Here is a 16,906-nt window from a genome sequence, read left to right on the forward strand (position 1 = left end):
ATACAGCTTGGGGTAGTATCTGGTAAGGCACACATGATCTGCTGACTGTCTTGGTTTATTATGATACTACAATCCTATGACTTGCATTACACAAATACAGTACATGGAAATTTTCTAATAACTCTGAAACTCACCTTCTCTTGGGCAGCAATATAGCTATCAGTTTCTGCCCAGCATCTAGCAACTCTCCCTTCTCTGGATTATCACAAACAACCCTACTAAACACAGACATAATTCTACCTTACATAACTCAATTAGACAGCCATCTTATCCTCCCTTACTTTTCCAGTTTCCATTTGTCTAATGGCATACCTCATTTCCACTGCCTTTTATCTTCTCATGTAAATTGCTTATACTCTTATCTACCACTCTAGGAACTTGTAATTCTTCAAAAAACATTCCCAACACTTTTAATCTCTTTACATAGCTAGTCAAAAAGGATTTTACTAACCCACATCACTTCTTTATCTTTAACATATCTGTCCAATGCTGCTTCTTATTGGCTTTTCTCTTCCATGATAACAATGTGGATATTTTCCATTCACTTTACAATCATAACACACTCTAAATACTCAACTCCTTGCTCATCTCAGATTCTTTTGTCCTTATCAATGCTGCATTCAATACTCATGTTCCTCTTTCTTCTTTGTACTATACTTTATATCTCCTTTAGCCTGTATACTTCGAAACTTACCCTGCCTGAAGTACTAGTTTCTTGAACTCCTGAAAAGATAACTCATCTACCAATAAACAATCTAATTTACCCTGCCTGATGACACTAATCCCTAATAAATGTAAACTGCCTCCTCATAGGTTTATACGTCCATAGTTATATACTAGGTTAATGACCACCAGGGCCTTTATAAGCCTAGCCATGCAAATCAAATTCAATTGTGTCCCTATGTATCATGGGCATTTATTAGGAGACGGTATGTTAGTTAGTAAGTTTCTAAAAGTTATGTGTGTGTAGGGGTGGGGGTGATGTTAGTATGTCTGCCTCTTTCTGCCTCTATCTATCATAGACACAGGAGCCAGACCTGGGGTAAATTTCCAAATTTCCATCAATTGCTCAAGGTTATGCTTAAATAGGGTTAGGGACAGGCTCTACTTTGCATCAATGGAGAGCCTGTTGCAGAGCATGGGGATCCTCTGAAACACACATCTGTCTTACTAACATGTTTTATTTATAAAATTTAAATCCCTGGATCTAGTGGTTCTGATGCTGTTCATTTTGTGGATATGTAAAAGATTCATTAGAGCTAGATCCGTGGATGCATTGTATGCCAGGCATAGATTGCCTGTCCATAACCTGTAGGATACAGAGACTAGAGACAGGGCTATAAAGCGATCCATATAGGACAATTTGTTTTTACCCTGGATTCTGCTGGTAAGGAACTTACATGGGCATTCTAGCTGTTGCATATGCTTGGTTAAGTACATGCTCAGTGGTGGGTCTGATAGGCCAAATAAATTGGCACTATGACTTCCTTGGACCTGGGTGCCATGTCCTGACTTATAAGTCAGATGACATATTATGATTTTCTTACAACCTTGGCCATGTTCTGTATACATATATTCCCAGATCCCCGACTACTGTATCAGCTCTAAGGTGTGTCTTATCAATGGAGTAATTTGCCTGGGTGGCAGTTTTCTCAAAAGTCACTATAATGCATTTCTTTCCATTGTGTTTTAGTCCATAACTTTGACAACAGTCATTTGTTTGTGTTAGACCCTCTTGTAATATGTTTGTGCCATGGGGGGGGAGGGTCTAGGATAGCTCCAAATTTGCAGTAATCTGTGAACTTTGTCAGCCAAAGGCCCTTGACATTAGCCTTTACCTCCGTGAAGTAGATGACAAGTAGGAACAATCCCAGCATGGAGCCCTGAGGTATCCTGCTGGTAACTTGGTCTCTTAGTGGAGGTAGTACCATCAGTCAAGACTTCCTACATCCTACCTGTGAGCCAGCTGCAATCCAATGAGATCTGTAGGGGTTTATGCCCAGTTCGGTGAGCTAGTCAACTATACATGAGTGGGGTATAGTATTGAACAACTTAGCCAGAGCCAGATAAGCAGTATGCACCATTGGCCCCTCATCCATTTTCTTGGAAACATAATAAAATAAGTTTACCAGGTTTCATAGGAATGATCTTCCCTTCCCCCAACTGTGTTGGGCCCAGTGTCTCAAGGTTGTCTATGTCTTTGTTGATCATTTCCTTGAAAATTTGTTCCATGGCTTTGCATATTAAACTAGTCAGACTAATAGGTCTGTAGTTTCTGGGTTCAGTTTATGGTTCACCCTTCTGAAGTGGGATAACTATTTCTGTCCTCCATTCTCATGGTGCAAATCCTTTTTGAGGCTATAGTTGAAAAGTGACTCAAGGTTTCCTAATAGTTCATGTTTTCCGCTATTTAAGAGGCATTCTAGAATATTGTCACGGTCCACTGCGGTAGTGTTTTTTGTCTTAGTGCGTGTCACCGAGACATGCTCCATGTTAAAATTTGGGGGGGGGGTTATGCTAGTAGGTATTTCACGGACAGAGGTGAGGGGGTATGGGGGTGAAGTCTGAGCTGAATTTGTCAGCCAGCAAATTAGCTATGTCACTCTGCTCAATGAAGATGACACCACTGACCACCAATTTGGCACAAAGAGCGTTCTGCCTTTGAGGTTTCCGACCTAGCTGTAGAAGGTCTTGTGGTTTTCTTTAGCCTGTGAGACTATCTTGACCTTTTATCTGGCCTTGTTGGACTTAATTAGGCCTCTTAGTGTCCTGTTTAGTTTAATTAGAGAACTCCTATCATTATGGCAGCTGTTCTTTCTGATTTTAGCCATGATTTTTTTCTTCCTTTCGTTATATACCCTATTAAGGTTAAGATTCCACTAGTGTGGTTTACTTTTAGAATTGTTTTGTGCTTACGTCTACTAGGTAAATCAGCTGTGAACTCAGGGTTGGAAGGGGCATTGAATTGACAACAAGTTAGCTGTGAATGTCAGCAAAACTAAGGAACTGATTGTGGATTTCAGAAGGTCTGAAGAACCACACCAAACTCTAGAGATGAAATGAATGACAGTGGAAAGGGTCAAAAGTATCAATTTCTGGGAGTACATATTGCTGAAGACCTGTCCTGGTCAGTCCATTTATCTTACATGGTCAAAAAACCTCAGCAACGCTAGCACTTCCTAAAGAAACTGAGAAAGACAAAACTATCAAAGACCATCCTCCAAACTTTTTACAGGGGTACCGTCAAAAACATACTTACAAATAACATCACTGTCTGGTATGGGGGCTGCAACACCTCTGATCATAAGGCTATTTTGTGAGTCATAAAGGCAACAGAGAAAATCGTTGGTTCCTGTCTTGCTCCTCTGGAAGACCTGCATGAATCATGCTGGATCAGTAGAGCCAGGAAGATTTCCAGTGATCCTTCTCATCCTGCAAATGGTATGTTCTTCCATTTCTCCTCAGTTCGAAGATACAGATAAATGCCCTGTAGAACTTCTAGACTTAACAACAGTTTCTTTCCTCTCTCCATCAGGCTACTGAACTCTTGTGAAAAAGAAGCAATGAGACTGGCAATGCATTCTTCCCCTCCTACCACATGGTTATGCTATTTATCTGACTGCACAGATCCTTACATATCCAAGCTTTGTTGCAGTATAAGTATTAAGCTTTTTCATGGGCAATAACTAACTGATGTGTATATTTAACATTGGTTCACACCTACCTTACCTTAGGACTCTATGAAGTGCAATATAAATCACAATGTACACTATTCATGCTGACCATTCCATATGCTGTTTAGTTCTTATGTTATAGTAATGTCATGCACATGTTGTTACTCAATTCTGTTTATATGTAAAGTGTGTCTGGTCATTATGTTATTATTTTATTCTATTTTTACTTTTATTTTTATTATGTTATTTTATTATTATTCTACTCTGTATGTATGTTTTTGCACTGGGAATGAAGCATTGCAATTTTGTTCAGCTACACTGTGGCATAGCTCTGACTTTGACTTTGAATTTTTATAAATTATCACTTTATAGGCTGCTCTTTGCTTTGGAATCATTCCTAACTGTTACAAGGTTTGCTATGGTTACTGAGTTAATTTTTTTTTTGAATGAGATGGCTTTGTGTTCCAACCTCACCAGTGAGGACATGACACTGGGGTGGGGTAGCACTCACTTTAGTGAGTATCAGGTCCAGTATGTTTGAATTTCTGGTGGGTGTGTGCATTATCTGGTCAAGGGTATTTGTGTTAATAAAGTTCAGAAATCATTGCACCTGAGAATTAGAGGCAGTGTATGTTTCCCAGCCTATAGATGGGCAGTTAAAGTCTACCATGAACAGAGTATTTCGTTTGGGTCTATATCATATGAGCAAATCGCACAAATTGCGAACGCTCATAATATCGAACATACCGAACCGCAAACTTCCTATTGTGGGGGGCTGTGCCCCCCAACCCCCACTAAATATATATTCCAACTCCGAGATCCCACTACAGTGAGAAAAGGGCAAATATCCCATTCTTCACTGTACTGCGATCTCAGAAAAAGCACTTTGAGGTCTGGTATGTTTGATATTATGAGCGTTCTCAATTTGTGCGATTCGCTCATATGATATAGACCCATTTGGTTTACTGATGAATGTCTCCAGTAGGTCTAGGTACAAGCCATGGGATTATAGTGACATACAGGGTGACCTATAGCTTGCTAGGATATGGTATAGGACTTTGTCTATGGTGCGTTGCACGTGGATGAACTCCAGGGCATCATCCTGTTTAAACAACATAGAGTTATGCACTTGCATGGTTTTGTACATTCAGGCAGCACAGGTTAGCTAAGGCTAAATTTATCCCAGCTCCACCAAGTCTCCTCTTCAGTTTGTCCCTTGAAAGTAGTCTAGCTCTCAACCTAAGCACTTAAAAAGCATCCTACAGTCCAGCACTTGCTCAAACCTAATAGCTAGCACTAATATACCCCGACACTTGATTGCCCAGCAGGGCAAGGCTCATTATTCACCGCTCACCAACCAAGTGACTAAGCAGCTCACCCTACTATTCAGGCATGACCAAAGGGCAATTTCAGATTTACTCTCCAGTCCAGCTGGTGAACCTGGGTGTCCTGAGGCAATGTTACAACTTCCTCATGTACACAGATAACCCTCTCCTCCTACCACAAAACATTAACATATGTGAGAGATGCAATTATATAGCTAAATTGGAGGCTAAGCTCTCTCCACCCAAGACTGGAATAGGCAGTCATGAGGAGAAGGTTAACACCTGCACCACACCTCCAGCCTCACATAGACATACTAAACCAGCACTGGCAAAAAATACACATAAATACACAAAATCATACTCAGAGGCTCTAAATAAAAAGCTGCAAAAGCATCACAGACCTCCAAAGCAGACACCCAAAAAACCTGCACCTCCCGTCACAAACCAGACAACACATAAAACACAAAATCAGTGTGCCGCACAATCACAGCCCTTAAGGCGAAATAACATACCTAACACACTAGTAATAGGTGACTCTATAGTCAGGCACACTGACATCCCACTAACTAGGCTGGAAAAGGAGAAGGTTACTGTTAGCTGCCTGTTGGGATCCAGAATCCACCACATAACACAAGCACTCAGGTCACTCCAGAACAAGTACAGATATGACTCTGTCATTGTTCATGTTGGTGTGAATGACCTGAGATGTACCTTCCTGAACTACATGAAAAGAGACATGGAAGAGCTCTCTGATCACATAGCCCAGGCGGGGATAACTCTGACCCTGAGTAGCATCCTGCCCTCACCAAGAATGATACCACAGTATAAAGAAAAAAAATGATCAATTTCAACAATTGGCTAAGCTTCTGGTGTCATTCAAAGGGGATCCAGTGTCTGTCAGCCTTGGACAACATGCTTGACAAGCCTCGTTGCTTTGCAAGAGATGGCTTGCACCTGTCACCCCTAGGCTTTCAAATACTGGCCAAGACTCTTGCTGCCCCCATAGTGCCTTTTTAGGCAAGACTCAAAAGTCAAACCCACCTCCGTAAACAGCACAAATAAAAAAATGAGGGTTATGCTACTCAACATCAGGAGTTTAAATCTCAAAATGAACGTGCTCAAAGCACTCCTCAGTATGGAGAACGTCGACATCTGTGCAGTAACTGAAACCTGGTTCAAGGCTCCACGGAGCACCCCAGCAATACCAGGCTACAACTCATACCGCACATTTCGGCCACAGAACATGGACCAAAACACAAAAGGAGGGGGTGTATCCATATGCATCAAGGATACCTACACCTCCAGGTTAGTGGCGCAGCATGATACCTCCAAGATCATCCATGTGCAACTGACATCAGGCAAATCTGAAATGCAAATTGTGGCCTGCTACAGATCACCCTCCATGACCCAGGACCACCTCTCCGCCTTTCTGGAGACACTGGAAAACATGAAGGTCATACAGAACATCCTGATATTGGGCGATTTCAATTACTCTACCGTTAATTGGGAAAACTACTCAAGTACAGACTCCCAGGTCCAGCGCTTCCTGGAATTTATCAACTCAAATGCCCTGGATCAGCTGGTAAACTTCCCTACCAGAGGTGAAAACATATTGGACCTGGTCATCACCAACATGGGCTACAGGTGTTCCACACCAGAAGTCAAACCGACACTGGTTAGATCAGACCATAAACTAATCATTCTGGATGTCCACACCACACCACCACCTCAAACCAAAGAAACCACAGTGAAAAACTTTTCTATAGCAAACTTCACCTTACTTAAGACAGAGGTGGTAAGTTTCACAGCCACCATGCTAAAGGATAACAGTATCCAAGATGCAGGAACCTTTACAAATGCACTCTATGAGCACCTACAAGGATGCATGGATCATGCCATCCCTAGCAAAACTAAGACTCACTCCCCTAAGAGAAGGAAACCAGTCTGGTGGACCCCTGCCATAAATAGGCTATACAATAAAAGGAGGAAACTAGTTCAGAAAAAAAGCATATCCCAAGAAGGAAAGAAATCTCTGATCAGTATCAGCAAGAAACTAAGGTCCATCATAAAATCCTCCAAGGCTAACTTTGAAAGAAAAATAGCCAAGGATTCAAAAGATAACCACAAAGCCTTCTTTAGCTATGTCAAGAATCTAAGTGGCAACTCACAGATATGCTCTGAGCTAGTGCAAAATATCATGAAATATATTGAACCACTGATATTGCCAACATCCTGGCAGATAGATTCAGTGGAAACTTCACCCCCATCTCACCCCCAAAAGGGCCCACAACAATACTGGAAAAGTGTAGTGTCCCAGAAATCACAGACACACAGGTGAAAACAGCCCTTTCAAAAGCCAAAAGCACAGCATCAATCGGGCCAGATGGTGTCCCAGGCTGCGTCTTGCACGTACTACAGAACGAACTAACCCCCCACCTAAACACACTGTTCAATCTCAGCCTCTCCACAGGCTATGTGCCCATAGAATGGTGCACAGCAACGGTCATTCCGCTCTACAAAGGAGGAGCCACAACTGACCCTGGAAACTATCGTCCCATAAGCCTGACTAGCCTGGTCTGCAAGGCTATGGAGCGCATCATCATGGAACTCATTAACAAAGACATTGGGAACCTCCAAACACTTGACCCGACCCAGTTAAGCTTTGTTAAGGGTAGATCATGCCTACTAAACCTGGTTGACTTCTTTGAGACAGTCACCAAGGCCATAGATGAGTGGAATGTAGTTCACACAGCCTACCTTGACCTCACCAAGGCTTTTGACATCATTCCCCACTTGGGAATTATAGAAAAACTCACCAGCCTGAACATAAACCCCTGCGTCACGAGATGGGTTGCCAACTGGCTTACAGACAGAACTCACACATTATGAATAGCGGGCTCCAGGTCCGACTCTAAACCAGTCACAAGTGGTGTCCCACAAGGCTTGGTCCTGTGACCCCTACTGTTCAGCATATACTTCTCAGAAGTACAGGCAAACACAGGAGGACTATGGCTAACCAAGTTCACCGATGACTGCAAACTGGAAGCCATAATTGACTCTCTGGCTGACATGGACATTCCCCAAAAGGGCCTTACTGAGACGGACACCTGGTGTCAAAGTCATGGTCTCAAGCTAAATGCCAGAAAATGCATAGTCATCCCGTTTGGGAAAAACAAAACACCCATGAATTACCACATAGGTGGCAGCCCCCTTAATACAGAAGAGGTAATAAGAGATTTGGGGACCCAAGTAGATAGTAATCTTTCCTTTGCAAATAATATTGCCAAAGTAGTTAGGAAATCCTTCTATGTAGCCCATCTAATTACTAAAGGGTTCGCATTAAGAAATAAAGAGGTTATAGTGCCCCTCTACTCGTCACTCATCAGACCCATCATAGAGTACAATGCCCCATTTGGGATGTACCTCACAAGACACTTCCAACAGCTGGAAAGACCACAAAAGTACCTCACCAAGAGGATTACTGGACTCAAACATATGTCCTATGCAGCCCAACTGGAAAAACTCCAGCTGTACTCAGTCGCATATCGCTTACTTAGAGGTGATCTCTGCCTGACTTATAAAGCCATGTCCAACTCAGAATTGATGGACTTGCTCCACCTAAAGAAATCCAACTCACTGCAAGTCACTCGCTCTAGTGAGCTAAACCTCACCACAACAATAAATAGAACATGCTGGAGGGATAGAGTCCTGTCACAGAGACTCCCCATGCTTTGGAACAAAATTTCTAACTACATTAGGCAGAGCCCCTCACTAACACTCTTCAAGAAAAACCTTGATGAGTGGATGGGTAACAGAAAATACACCCCTGGAATGACTTCATTGGCTCTTCTTGACAGAGGCTCAGTTAATAAATCAATGGGGTGTCAAAAGCTGACACACTCTGGCTAGGCTTATAAATGCCCTCGGGCAGATAGCCTAGTACCTACCTATGAACCGATGAACCCATGTTTGTTGTTAATATAGACTGAGATTCCAACACCTTTTGTCCCTGCCTGTGCAGCTGATGGTGTAAATCTGTGGGAGACACTGAAGCCTTGTACAGCCAGAGTACTTTCTGTGGACTTAAACCATAATGGTACACATCTGTATTGTCCAGATTGAGGATAGCTTATAAAGTGTGAAGTTTCTTATTTGGACTGCTATCAATGAACAATACCACCTTTAGGTTTCTTTGGATTTTATTTGCTATGTTGGTAAGCTTGTCAATTTGGCATTGCCTAAAAAAGTTTCTAAGGGTGGTGGATAATATTTTCATAAATATTTGGAAGCCTAGGAGAGACCTATACAAACCATTCTTTGCAAAGCAGTGTGGTCTGTTAATCATGTCCTGCCATGCTAACAAATATTGAATCCTCCTGGAAAGACACCAGAAACAAAACTATTAAAGTTGATCATCTTTTGTTCTTATTGTGGCATCATCCTTTATGAAGGTAGAATGCTGCTCAATGCAAGTCACACACCTGCCTAAGACACACATTCAGAGAAATCAACAATGTCTCTCTTCTTATAGTCCAGTGATGTATGTTTCTATAGCTGCAATATACCCATTAGCCCCAACTCATTCATTTCAGTTCTTATCCTCTTTTGATTTATTTGGTAGAATGCCAGTGCTTCATGCATTTTATCCAACCATGGGTTCAAAACTAAAATCCTGTCTTCAAACCACTTTTTCCCCTTATTCCTTATATTTACATCTACACTGTAATACACACAAATTGCATTTCCTTGTGTGTAGTTTCCCAGCTATACACCAGTTTAAAAAAATGTGAACTTACCTAGCTGCAGCACAACTTATTCTTCAAGATGATGAGTATAATTCTCTAAAAGTCTAGCTTTGCTACTTCCCAGGGAAATCCTTATCATTTATTCTTAGCCTTTATGATTATGTGCTCCTGAATGTGTAAGACACACATAGAAGCTTTAACCGTAGTCCAGAATTCAACTCCTCCCTACCAAGTCTGACACCAAAGTCTGTCAGCAGTCTTGCTACCACATTTATAAGGATCTGCATTAAATTGCACTGAATTACTACTTTTTATTGTGAATATATTTGTGCAAACATAATCTACAATCTAAACCTGCTTCTTGCAAATCCGATAAGAAGTGGAACATATCTTTGTCAAAGCTGCATACATAGAAAACAATAGCTGATGCACTGAAGAATGCAACTCTTTTCAGTGGAGAACATTTCCCTAAGTCAGGTACTTTGAAAAAAACATTTCAAGACCTCTAGGATACTAGCACATTTTCCTTCATCTCCCTTAACTAAAATGACAACCATAGCTGCAGACAAAATGTGCTTGTATTTGTTTGTGCCATGAAATACTGACAAGCAATATCAGCCTCATTATAGTTTCTAATACTTGTTCCATTATACCCTCTTTATCTGTTAGACTGAACACTTTTTTATAGTTATCCTAGGTGGGCTCAGTCCATTGAATATAAGTGAGTGACAGTGATGCATTTTGAAAAATATGCAAGTGGTAGGTGTTTTAACAAACACAGATTGTTCTGTAAAACCAACATCGTGACAAGATGCACCCTACTTAGCCATCAAACAACCAATTTTGTATTCTCTACATCTTGTTTTTGAGTTTAGTGCACAATGATTTAAAATTAAAGTAAATGATTAAATCACACTTCAATGACAACTTTATGTCCAGATACATGTACTTCATATTCTTCTTCAAATGAAAATCCCCTCCTTTAACAGGCAGCCATGTTTGATTCATTCATTGAAAACACTGGCATGTGTTGATTCACTCAGTGGAAAGACTTTAGTTTTACTCCTATTAACTCTGAATCCAAAGTGTATAATAAAGAGTTGCAGTGCTCCTACTAAATGTCTCTTTAACCCTGCTTCACATGGCACCAATGGCAGATTATGGAAGGGAAGAAACGTGCAGACACTCAGGGCACATAGCTTTGGGGCAGCCATGGCCGGCCAACAAAACAATTTGACTCATTCATGCCTATAGTTTGACTCGTAAACTCAAAATAAAAATGTTCTTTTCCATGGACCACCCCTTCCAAACCATAGTTAGTAGCAACAGATTCTATCCACTCTCTGCAGTATAGCCATTAGTAGTAACACAAGGAGGTACTATACAGAAATGCAGTCGTGGCTGATCCTAACCCAATGTAAGGAGAAGTACATGTGCTGCAATTAATGCTTTGAATGGGCTGATCAGGCAGATTTCTCATTGTTAGCCAATGTATATTGCTGATGCTTTGGAATGCAATCAATCACTTTGTATGGGACTGATGCTTTGAATGGGCAGTTCAGGCTGATTTCTCTAAATGCACATGCTTTGCAGCTCATCTTGACTAGGAACTAAGCATTGCATCTCAACTGCTGCTGCGGAAAGTGCCTTTGTAGGTGTGTGTGTGTGTGTGTGTGTGTGTGTGTGTGTGTGTGTGTGTGTGTGTCTGTGTGTGTCTGTGTGTGTGCATATGTATGTGTGTATGTGTATGTGTGTTGTGTTCTGTTGCTGACATAATTGCACCAAATACTCATAAGATATACAACCTTGGTAGAATTATCCATAAAAAAATAAAATTAATATTTTTTTTAAATTGGTTCAACTTTATTCCATGTAAAAGGGATAAAACTGAGAACATGTTGCAAGAACTTAACATTATATACTAGAAAACAAAACCTGTATTTTTTATTGAGTGAATTACAGCTTGAGCCCATTGATTTGAAAGGCTCAAATGCAGAAGTACATTTCATCCACCCATCTATCAGGTACTGGCAGCATTTGAAGCAGCTTGTGAAGCCAACTTCAGGACCGCATTAAAAAGAGCAGCTAACACACTGTTTTTTAATTTAAACACGGATGAGACGTATTAACTAACAACAAATAATTACAATAAATAAATAAAAACCATGAAAGCAGACAAAGGAGGGGACATAGAATAGACAGATACTGAGGATGATGTTATATAGAGGGATAGGCCCTTGAGAGTCATTGCTGTTAATCATTCAGATGTGTGAACGTTTTCTTTCCAGAATTATATGTGTTTAAAGTATTAAAACAGATATATTTTCTTTCCAGAATTGTCTGTGTATATATTTATACCAGAAGCACCTTATGGTTATATGACTTGCTCAGAGCCACACAGTAGGCAAATGGAGGTAGAATGCGTCAAAGCCAGCATTCGTCACTGCAGAAAACAGGTCATTAAGAGCTTAGAGGCTTAATACTCTGCAATAACGGCTAGGCATTCCCAGACTTGTTGATTTTCTGGTAAATCACTAAAGCTTAAAAGTTTTTGAGGTTCCTAGCCAGTCAATAATGTTAGTCATTAGAGGTTAATTTTTATTTATTTATTTGTTTGTTTATTTATTTATTTTGTGGTTCGCAAAGTGCATGTGAATGTAAAATTTATTGTTCTCTTAACTTTTAAGTGAATTAGCGTAGTCTGTATCTTATCTGCTTCCAATTTTGCAGAACAGTTCTGATTTTGCCTAGTACTGATACCCCGTCCTCACCAGTGTCTTTTTTCTTATAAATTTCTGAAGATTGCAGTCAGTGATATCAGGAATTTCAATGGCATAATTTAGATTGTTCAGAAAAGGCATGTTCATGCAAACGTTATTGTTCTGTTAGTACTTTAAGTGATTTGCAGTTTTCTTGCTCTTAAGATTGTGCAATATTAATGCACTACTTCCTGTAGACAAAGTACACGTTATGAACCCTTATACTTCATTTGCTTACGGTGTGACTTTTAACAAGTTGTAATTGATGGTCACATCTGTGCTTGTCTATATAAATTCTTGGTTCCTGCAACCCACTGTTCATCTTATAACTTAAAAATCAGAATAGCGGGTTAATGCTGCCATTTCTTTTACAAGTGTTTTGACCTTGAATTCTTCCCCTCCCTTTTTACTTTTAGTCTGCAGTTAGGGAAGAGGGTTAAGGTTTTCAGCTGCATTTCAGTTTGTGTAGGATTTGATTCAATGAACTCTCATTTGCCTACAGTGTGATCTTGAACAAGTCACTCAGCTAGACAGTACTTTGGAACAACTGAAAATTTGGGCTAAGCTCCTAAATGGTTCCCTGGGCTACAAGCCTAGCAACAATCAATGAACCATAGTAGTTATGGTACAAAGAAAGAGGACTGATTCTAGTAAACAGGAGCATCATCATATGAACCATATTCTTTGGTTTATATTGTATTAATTAATTAGCTGTAAATAAAATTGTTAGCATAGTTTATGATTTTATGTTAATGTTTTACCTATGCAGAAGATTTTAATTTAACTTGTTTTTGCAGATACGGAAGTGTGAACTGCACTGTGTTTAGTTGTCAATCGGCTGTCTAGCACTTAGGGCAGAGGAATAAAGTTATGCAGTATTAAAGAATTGCTTCCTCTAATACAGGATTTAATGCCCTCAGCTGTTGTTTGTCTTCTGTTTAACTCAGACCATTGACCAAAAAACTTCACCAGACAGTACTCCTAGGCTGCTCCTGAAAAGAGATACATCTGTTCAGAACCCTGTCCCAAGCTGTTTGTAAATGGGTTGATCATTTTTATTTGAGTGCCTGCATCTTCCCATATAGTCATTAATTTAGTACTTCACTATATGGTATTTGATTAAGAATTGCAGCACTTTCTTGTAGTTTAATGTATCTGCAGATACATTTTCATTAAATGTTAAAGATTTTAGTCAGTGATACCAGGAATTACTGTTTCTCATATCAAGTCTGTTTTCAGTGTGAGAGTGCTTTTTTTGTTTGTTTTTGTTTTAGAAAATGACTACCAGTGTTTTGCTGTAAAATTTGAAAAAAAAAGATCTTAATGAAATGCGAGTATCTGTGATAACTATAAACAAAAAGCAAAGTAGAAAATTGCATGTATATTGATAGGTTTGAACAGCCTTTTTTTAGGTAGTTGAAGAGAAAGACAGCCTATTAATGGGATATTGGTATGGCTGGGGTGGGAGCTGAGTCAGTATCCATCATAGAGCCTCATCTGACCACAGGCCAGCTCTGCTGACTCTGGGTTACATGCTTCAATAATATAGCCTTATAAAACATTCAGGAATGTCAGACCTGTACTGAGTGTTGTCAAATGTCAAAGGGGATAGATATTCTTGAAGACAGAATACAAACTGAAATCAAAAATGGGATGTAGGTGTCTAACAAGCATGTAAGCTCACCCTCAAAAAAAAAAAAAAGTTTTGTTTGCTGTATAACGTCATAGGTAAGAACTAGGCAATCCATCTGCAGACCACTACAATATTCAAAAGTTTTCTGTAGCTTCAATGAGTGCAAGACAATATAGACCAGAAGAAAATCTGAGGCTGGTCATCCAATTAGTGTAATTATTAGAATAACAGTGTGGGATATGTTGGGATACTGAACAAGCTTGTGGGTTGTTGAGCAAAAATGGCTACAACATTTATATTGTTTTTAGTTGTTTTGTTTTACTCATTGCACTAAAAAATGAATGAATAAATTAATAGGCCTAGATTGTAGTCAAAACATGTTGCATTTAGTATTACATTTTAGCAGTACTTCTTTAAAGCCTCTAGTAACTTTGAAGTGGTTGACATGTTCTCTATAGTCTGCGTTACTTGGAGTAATGATCAGAACTGCCTGATTTTCAGCATCTGCTATGCATCATTGTTTCATATTAATGTTATACATTCTTTTCTACAAGACCAGATTGTAAAGGATTTCTGTGTTTAGTCAAAAACTGCAATTCTGTATGGCACAGAAGACTAAAGCTCTAACTTATAAATGAGCTGCTTCCTTTGCAAAGGGTACAGGATTTGAAGCTTTATACCATCAATAACCTACTCTGTAGCCTTCAGCAAGTTACCTGAGATTTTGGGCTAAGCTCCTTAATGGTTTCTGGAATGGTATGCTTCATAAGTAGCTACAAACATGTGGCTGCTGTTTGCATGCTGTTCCCAATTACATAGCTGTTGTAGTCCAAAAAACATTATGTCATTATCATTAAAACACTAATTATCTAATGCAATATAGGACAGTTCATTTACAGATGAAGCACTGAAATGCAAAGTTGGTTGCCAACAGCATATATAGGACAGTTCATTTGCAGATGAATCACTGAAATGCAAAGTTGGTTGCCAACAGCAACATCTGCATTAGTAATAGTTCTTTTTAATGTGGAATTATTCAGATGCCGTTTACTCCTGAAGAGATTTTGCATATCAACTTATCATTTGTTCTCAAGTAGTTAATATTTATAATTCACTCATTATAAATACTATTTTATTTAAACTATTCTATACATAGTTGGATCTCACGACAGGATGCTAGTGAACTTCATACAACTAGCATCACACCATGAGATCTAGTCTTGATGAGATGCTAATGATCTTCATGCAACTTTGTGTAGTAAATCCAAAGCTAATAGCAACGTACATGAAATGTATTTCTTCATAACTATGAATGGTGTAAACAGTAAACAAAGTGGGTATAGCTGCTATTGAGAGGGGTATCTGTAGAGGAAAGTTTATTATGCCCTTATCATCTTGTCATTTATATAGTCACTAAGATGGCTTTGAAGGACTCATGTGCATGGATGTATGAATTAAACTGGAATAATTTACAATGGCTACTTTGTGTTTCTGTGAAATAAAATCTAAATGTGTTACTTTGGTCATTATTGTTGTTATTTATTTATTTTTGCCACAGAAATCTGAGAAGGCTGCAATCAACAATGTAGCTATAGTTCTTGGGTTTGGATGATGTCTTTGGATAAAACTGACTGACTGCTGAATTGTTAAAGTTAAAAAGCCTAGTCTTTATTTACAAGACAAATGTTATTAGTGCAAAACAAACTGGAATCTGTACTATAGATATTTATATCAAAGTCATACATGTGATGTGTACATAGTCAATAATGTGGCCATAATTGTTGAAGACGAATATTAGTAGGTTATAATGGCAGCAGTATGCATGGACTTTATGGCTGAAATGTTATGAAATGGGAACTTTTGTCATTATCTGTCACTTCATTTTGTTTCTGTCATTGCCAGATCAAAACCACAAATGTAAAACACACATACATCTTGTTGTACTGATCAAGAAATATAATTCAAAACAATCAGAATAATGAATCCAAAACAACACATGTATTTATGCATAGTCCTAAAATGTGTGCAGAAAACCCATAATTTGAACACACTCCAGGGTTCAAGGTACACTTAATCTACTGTTGCATATTACACATACAATAGAATCCTTTCCACATATAGTACAAAGCAAAACAGCAACATTAGATATTCTGGTAGTAAATCCCAAACACTTTCTAAACAGAAATTAGTTTTAAAAGTTATCATTGCAAAAATACCCTACAAAATCATTATTCATAGATAAAAAGTAATTGAACAGCCATGAAACCAAGGAGACTAAAGTAAAGTTCTTTAGCACCATACAAATATTAAGCAAACTGCCGCCACTCCCAATATCCTTAGCATATGACACTCAATCCACTGCTTGATGCCTCTTTCAAATAACTGGAAATAACCTTAGACTCTAATCTGAAAATGGTCATACACATCAACAAGATAAAAGCAAAAATAAAGTCAACACTGTTTGGGACCCACTAAGTCTTTAAATTTCTAGCACTAGGAAAGAGGAATGCCACAGGCAAAAACATTTTTCAATCTCATATAAAACGTGCCCCACCATTACTATCCTATGTCTCCTATAAAAACAATGACTTACAAACTATCTCCAACAAAGTATGCAGATGTATACTACTGTCAACTAAAAACAAATAACTCTGTGTCATGATCTAATGAGCCAAGTGGCCTTCCTTAAAGGACAGAGCAGATCCACTACTACTTTGCCTTGTCCATGAAATGCTCTACAGTGAATCCCCTACCCATCTCAACAATAAAC

The sequence above is a fragment of the Protopterus annectens genome, chromosome 5.part1 (assembly GCF_019279795.1).
Source record: "Protopterus annectens isolate FY-2018-M chromosome 5.part1, PAN1.0, whole genome shotgun sequence".
NCBI classification, from domain to species: domain Eukaryota; kingdom Metazoa; phylum Chordata; order Ceratodontiformes; family Protopteridae; genus Protopterus; species Protopterus annectens.